The sequence below is a fragment of the Mus pahari genome, chromosome 4 (assembly GCF_900095145.1).
Source record: "Mus pahari chromosome 4, PAHARI_EIJ_v1.1, whole genome shotgun sequence".
NCBI classification, from domain to species: Eukaryota; Metazoa; Chordata; class Mammalia; order Rodentia; family Muridae; genus Mus; species Mus pahari.
In genome coordinates this window covers 33,944,462-33,951,169 of record NC_034593.1, presented here as the reverse complement: position 1 = coordinate 33,951,169, position 6,708 = coordinate 33,944,462, and the positions used below count along the sequence as shown (strand labels likewise).

The 6,708-nt window shown below is 39.1% G+C and overlaps 1 non-coding gene across 1 annotated transcript; it reads right to left on the bottom strand.

Moving 5' to 3' along the window:
- Positions 1–4,409: 4,409 nt before the first annotated feature.
- On the bottom strand, positions 4,410–4,569 carry LOC115063931. The gene has a single exon (XR_003843796.1). It is a non-coding gene; the product is annotated as a U1 spliceosomal RNA (small nuclear RNA).
- Between the last annotated feature and the right edge of the window lie 2,139 nt (positions 4,570–6,708).

The following is a 6,708-nucleotide window of genomic DNA, read 5'->3' as shown; positions in this document are numbered from 1 at the left end:
GGGTTTGGTGACTTCATATGAGATGGATCCCCAGGTGGAGCAGTCTCTGGATGGCCTTTCCTTCAGACTCTGCTCCANACTTTGTCTCTGTATTTGTTCCCATGAGTATTTTGTTCCCCTTTCTAAGAAGGATCTAAGCATCCACACTTTGGTCTTCCTTCTTCTTGAGCTTCATGTGGTCTATGAATTGTGTCCTGGACATGTGAAGCTTTTGGGCTAATAGCCACTTATCAGTGAGTGCATACCATGTGTGCTCTTTTGTGATTGGGTTACCTCACTCAGGATATTTTCTAGTTCTATCCATTTGCCTAAGAATTCCATGAAGTCATTGTTTTTAAATGCTGAGTAGTATTTCATTGGTTGGTGAGATCTTTGAAGCTCTGGACATGTAGGTTACTTTCCAAATTAAATTTAAAATTTAATTTCTGTGTATATTGCCATCTTCTGTCTTAGGTTTTCCACAGCAATGAAACACCACGAACAAAACACAAGTTGGAGAGGAAAGGATTTATTTGGATTACATTTCCACATCATTGGTCATCATGGAAAGAAGTTAGGACAGGAACTCCAATAGGACAGGAACCTGGAGGCAGGAGGTGATACAGAGGCTGTGGAGGAGTGCTGCTTACTAGCTTGCTCAGCCTGCTTTGTTATAGAACTCGGGGCCACCAGCCCCACTCACAATGGTCAGAGCCCTCCCCTGTAGACCACTAACTAAGAAAATGTCCTACATGCAACCAGCAAATGACCTGGTCTTATGGAGGCATTTTCCTAATTGGTTTTCTTCCTCTCAGATGACTTTAGCTTATGTCAAGTTGACATAAAGCCATTCAGCACATCTTCAAAGTACAAAACTATCATCATATAAAAGTTGTTCTTTTCCCTCCAAATTTCTCATTAGTCAAGAAAAGGAATGACTTGAGGAGTTAGAGAGTCGAGGCAATGGTTATAGCCTGTGCTGCTCTTCCAGAAAACCCAGGACAGAAAGCTCACAACTACCAGTACCTCCAGCTGTAGGGGCTCTGACATCCTCCTCTGGACTCCAAGGGCACCTGATCGACTGTGCACATACCCTTCCCTAATATGCACATTCATAAAATTAAAAAGAAAAACTACAGAATCGCCATTTTCTATTAACTTTTTTCTATGTACCACTAAATCCTGTGACTCTTGGAACATACAAGTTGCACTCATTATGGAATTGTAATGAAGTGTGTAGTTTGGCAGTTGCTAGACATTATGAAGGGGAGAAGGAGAAGAAAGCATTGGTATTGTTGATTATCTCACAGAAGATGGACTGCAGTCTTTTTTCCTAATTCTACCACAACTTGGTTTGATATTTTATAAAAGAATAAAATATGAAAGGATTAAGAATAAATTGATGTAGAAGAAAACATCTAAAATGCCTTTAATAAAATTACAAGTCAGTGACTGAAAGCAGAGCTCTCACTCCAAATTGGACAGAACAGACTGTCCACGTATAAAATGGTTTTAAAAATAAGACATTTAATTGTCCTCTGTCAAAAAAAAACTGTAGCATCTATTAGAATCATAAATGCATAATTGTCACATAAGTTCTTCAAGGCCTTAATATGTATTTTAAATAGATACAAAACACTAAGAAATCATGGGATTACTTTGTTATTTATTGTATATTACTTTACTGGCAACAATCCTTGCTTCTGAGTCATAAATGCAGAATCTAAAAAGGAAATTTGGAAAATGGTATGTTCTTTGAAATTATGATCATAGAAAATAGGTGAAGAAATTCAGGCAGAGACTGAAAAGCCAATGAAGAGTCAGTTATTATAGTCACTTGAAAATGCTTTATTATAAATAAATAAATAAATAAATAAATAAATAAATAAATAAATAATCTACCCGGGGTTGGGGGACACTCCAGAACATAACAGAGACCTGGGAGGTGAGAGACTCTCAGGACTCAAAGAGAGGGACCTTAGATGTAATGCTCTACATTGGGGAGAGGGAACTTACAGAGCCCACCTCCAGCAAGAAGACAGGGCATCAAGTAAGGGATGGGGTTGCCATCCCACAGTCACATCTCTGACACAAAATTGTTCCTGTCAGAAAGAACTGCAGGGATGGAAATGGAGAGGAGCCTGAGGAAAAGAAGACCCAGTGACAGTCCCAAAGTAGGATCTGGTTCAAGGGGCGGTCCCAAGATCTTACACCACTACTGAGACTATGGAGCACTCACAAAAAGGGACCTAGCATGACCGCACTCTAGCACTCTGGAAGAACCAAAAAGCAGCTGAAAGAGTCATATGCAGATATCTGCACCCAGCCAATGGACAGAAGAAGCAAATCCCTGGAGGCACCAAGGAGTTTAGAGGTCTGGTGGGGTGGGGGTGGGGGTGGACATCCTCATGGAAAAAAAATTTTTTTAAATTTTTTATTAGATATTTTCTTCATGTACATTTCAAATGCTATTCTGAAAGTCCCCTATACCCTCCTCCTGCCCTGCTCCCCTACCCACCCATTTCCACTTCTTGGCCCTGGTGTTCCCCTGTGCTGGATCATATAAAGTTTGCAAGACCTAGGGGCTTCTCTTCCCAATGATGGCCGTGTAGGCCATCTTCTGCTACCTATGCAGCTAGAGACACAAGCTCTGGGGGTACTGGTTAGTTCATAATGTTGTTCCTCCTATAGGGTTGCAGCCCCCTTCAGGTCCTTGGTTACTTTCTCTAGCTCCTTCATTAGGGGCCCTGTGTTCCATCCAATAGCCGACTGTGAGCATCCACTTCTGTATTTGCCAGGCACTGGCATAGCCTCACAAGAGACAGCTGTATCAGGGTCCTTTCAGGAAAATCTTGCTGGCATAAAGATGTATTTATTTTATTGTGTGAAAAAAAGAAAATGCTCTATTTTAGTATTTATATCAACTCTTTGAGAATATCATAGATGTGTACCAAATATTTGGATTTTATTCAATCAAGTTCTCCACCCAACTCTTCAAAGATCCACCTTACCCCTTCCAACTTTGCATCCTCTTTACACACACACACACACACACACACACACACACACACACACACACACAATTCTTTCTCACAGAAAAATCTATTTATCTTACTGTTATTATATAGCTAAGTGAAACATCAAAATATAGATGCATTAGAATTATGTCTGCATTATGTCTATATGCTTGCTCTATTTTGAATTCTCCATTTATTAAATATGAAGTTTAAAATAGGAAATTCCATGAGAAAGGGTCCGGTATTTATTTCTGTTTCTGATAGCCTTATATAAACCCTCAGCTCTTTTTATTTTTAAATCTGTTGTGAGATATATGCAAACATTTTAATGCTAATAATTTAATAGAAAAATGGCATACGTTCAGTACTCTGTGGACACATGGGCTTTCATCTTTCACATAGTTCACAAAGGCTCAGGGGAATTTCACTCTTTCCAATTTATAGTTTTGCTCTCTCATCTCAAATGGAACAATGTCAGAAAAAATGTCAAGGAGGGCTGATTCTAGGCAGAGACCTGATTTAAATACTGCTGCATTATAGCTACATATCAGTGACTGTATAGTCAATGAATGTATAGAACAGATCTTAAGAGCTGTGTGTCCTGTATCCATATTTCATAGTGGCATAAACTCACAGTGCTCAGGCCTCTTTCCAGGCACATGAAAGTCATTCAGGTGTGGGAACTGTGCCTGTGGGTGTTTGCACTGTCCATGACAGGAAGATGCTTATGTCTGTTTACCACCCCTCCACCTGACTGTGTGCCATGTCAGTGCAGCTGGAAGCTTGACTTTGTTTACTCTGCAGTTTGAGAGGAAGAGAGTGTCTAGACCAAAGAATGACTTGTGAGCTTCTTGGCATTGTCAGAGCATGGACTTCACGCTTTTTTGGGTCTGCGATGATCTTGAAACAGACCAAGGATGTGAATGCTGTAAGCACGGTATGCTAATTGCATGAGAAAGACAGACATCCAGCCCAGAAAGATGGAAGCAAAGGTCACTCACAGTTTTAAATATCTGAAATGAGGAAAGAATTATTTATTTCCCTTCTTGTTTTGGCACTGACTCAAACTGTAGATAAGGCCAAGAAAAACATAAAACATCCAAATATTACGAACCTCAGTCATGTTAGTCTCAAAATCCCCACAAGATACATCACATACAACAGTTGGCTTGAGTGACCTTGAGGTAAACTGTTGAGCAACTTTGATTTGCTCAAATACTTATGCAAAATCAATTTTGCATAAAATAAGTTTATGCAAAAGATTATTTAGACATGTTGATTCTTTTCTTTCTTCCTTAGTTCATTCTTTCCGTCCTTATTTCTTTCTTTCCTTCCTTCCTTTCTTCCTTCCTTCCTTCCTTCCTTCCTTCCTTCCTTCCTTCCTTCCTTCCTTCCTTTTTCTTTTTTTTTACAGCAGAGAATGTGAACACAGTTCCCTGCTACCAAAAGTTATCCAGTTGGTTTTCCAGAGTTTGGGGAATCACAGAGGTGAGCAAGCTGTAATACAGTGGATAAGCCTTGCCATGGGAAAACCACCTTCATGATCATGGTATCTCCACTGTCAGATATACATTGATTATTTTATTATAAGTGCGTACTACATCTGTATCACTTCCATTCTACACTTCCCCAACCCCCTTATGCCCTTCCACTTCCTCCCTAAATCATGATATGATCTTTCCTCTAATCATTATACACACACACACACACACACACAGAGAGAGAGAGAGAGAGAGAGAGAGAGAGAGAGAGAGAGAGAGAGAGAGAGAGCCTACTGAGCCCACAGTTATTATTTTTAAGTGATGTCACCATTTTGTTAGTTTTAGACAAGAATCAGAGACTTTGATTCTCAGTTTTTGAAAAGCCAAAGTTTTCTTCTCAGAGTTAGAATATTACTTAATATATTCTAATGGTTATTTAAAAGAGAAGGTGTGGAGCCAGTAAGATGTGCAGCTTATAGGTAGGTAAGTTGGAGTCGAAACTGGTAAGCCGTGCTTAGCATCCCAAACTGCCTGGAAGAGGGATTAAACTGAGTGCTTCAGGTGATCCTCAGACTTGGATGCAGTTGTACTTTTCCATGGGAAACTCACATACACATGGGAAATGAATATTATAAATAGCATTCTAAAAATATCAATTCTGTTCTCACAAATACCTTTATCCCATTTAACACTTGTCAAGGAAAATTATAAACATTGTTATTTCTATTTATTTATTTATAAGTTTAAGCATGTTCATAGCAGCAATTGCATTAGCTGTACTTTCCACTACTGTGAAAAAGTGCCTAATAGACAATATTTAAAAGGAGAGACTTACTTTTTGTTATCGTTTCAGAGAGTTTAGTACAGATTCAGCAGGACACAATGCTTTGGTCCTTGGGTGAATGAAAACATCATGGTGATAGGTGATTATGGCAGAGATCACTTTTCTCTGAGCCTGCAGGAAATAGAGGGAGGTACAAGAAGCGACTAAGAACATTGCATTCCTTCCCAGGAAACGCCCCCACTTTCTCTGACCAGATTTCTTTGTATTATGAATGAATCATGGATAACCCATTGGTTAGATCAGAATCCTCTGGACTCTACCATCTCTCTGACTAGATCTACCAGCTAAGGACAATCTTCCAAGTGCGACATTTCTAGAGAGCCATTTGCATCCAAATGATACATTTTATTAATGTTCTGGTAATTTTCCTTGTATTTATATATTTCTGTATTTATGTATTAATTTAATCACTACATATTTTTAGAATTTAAAAAGGCAGGGCGTTGCTGTGAAGCCAAGGCTGTCCTGGAACTCAATTTACAGACCAGCTGTCCTTGACCCTGCTCTGTTCCTCTCATATTTGCTCTGGGGGATGGGTATCAGATGTGTGCCCTCACTCTTGATGATGTCCTATTTGTTTTAAATGTTATTAGCATGTTTGTATAAGCAACCAATAGAACTTCAGTTAATCCTGGATGACCTGTTGTAAGAAATCCTGTATACACATGGCTTTGGAATGGGAGTGTGTCTATGGTCATGTCCTAAGTAGGAATGGACACACCATGCTAGTGTAAGGATACACTTATTATGCTACTACTACAAAAAACATACAAGGTGCTTTATTGGGAGATGCTGAGGCACATGTGACAGCCAATATACTTTTTAACTTTTGAGAATTCAGACATATTTAGCACCTTTTCATCTTGCTAAGTGTATAAACTGTGCTATGCACTTCTGTGCATAGAATTCTGTCTGAGGACATCCATTAGAGATATTCAAACATCAAGAATATTCTGAGTTTTATTGCAGATACAATATGAAGACAAGAGGGCTGAAGGTGGTGTCATGACTTTGTTCAAACAGGACTGTCAGGATTCTAGTGTGCTCTTTTTATTACATGGGTGAGTTCCAAGACCAGAGTACCTTCATGGTCACAAAAGGCTGCTCTAGCAAGACACTATGGTATTTTTGCAACCAGAAGGAAGGATAATGAAATTAAGAACAAATGCAGTAAAACATATGCGAACTCTCCTCCTTAAGGGGGATTTCTTGTGCTACCAATTAATCCATCTTTTATAATCTACCTATATTGTTCTGTGGAAAACACATTTCTTTCTCACCCACCTTTGATTGTGTTCTTAAATGATCTAAGTGGAAACCATGTAAATAGGGGAGCTTTGTAACTCTTGAGAGCCTCTGTGGACAATCAATGGATCTAAATTCCTTT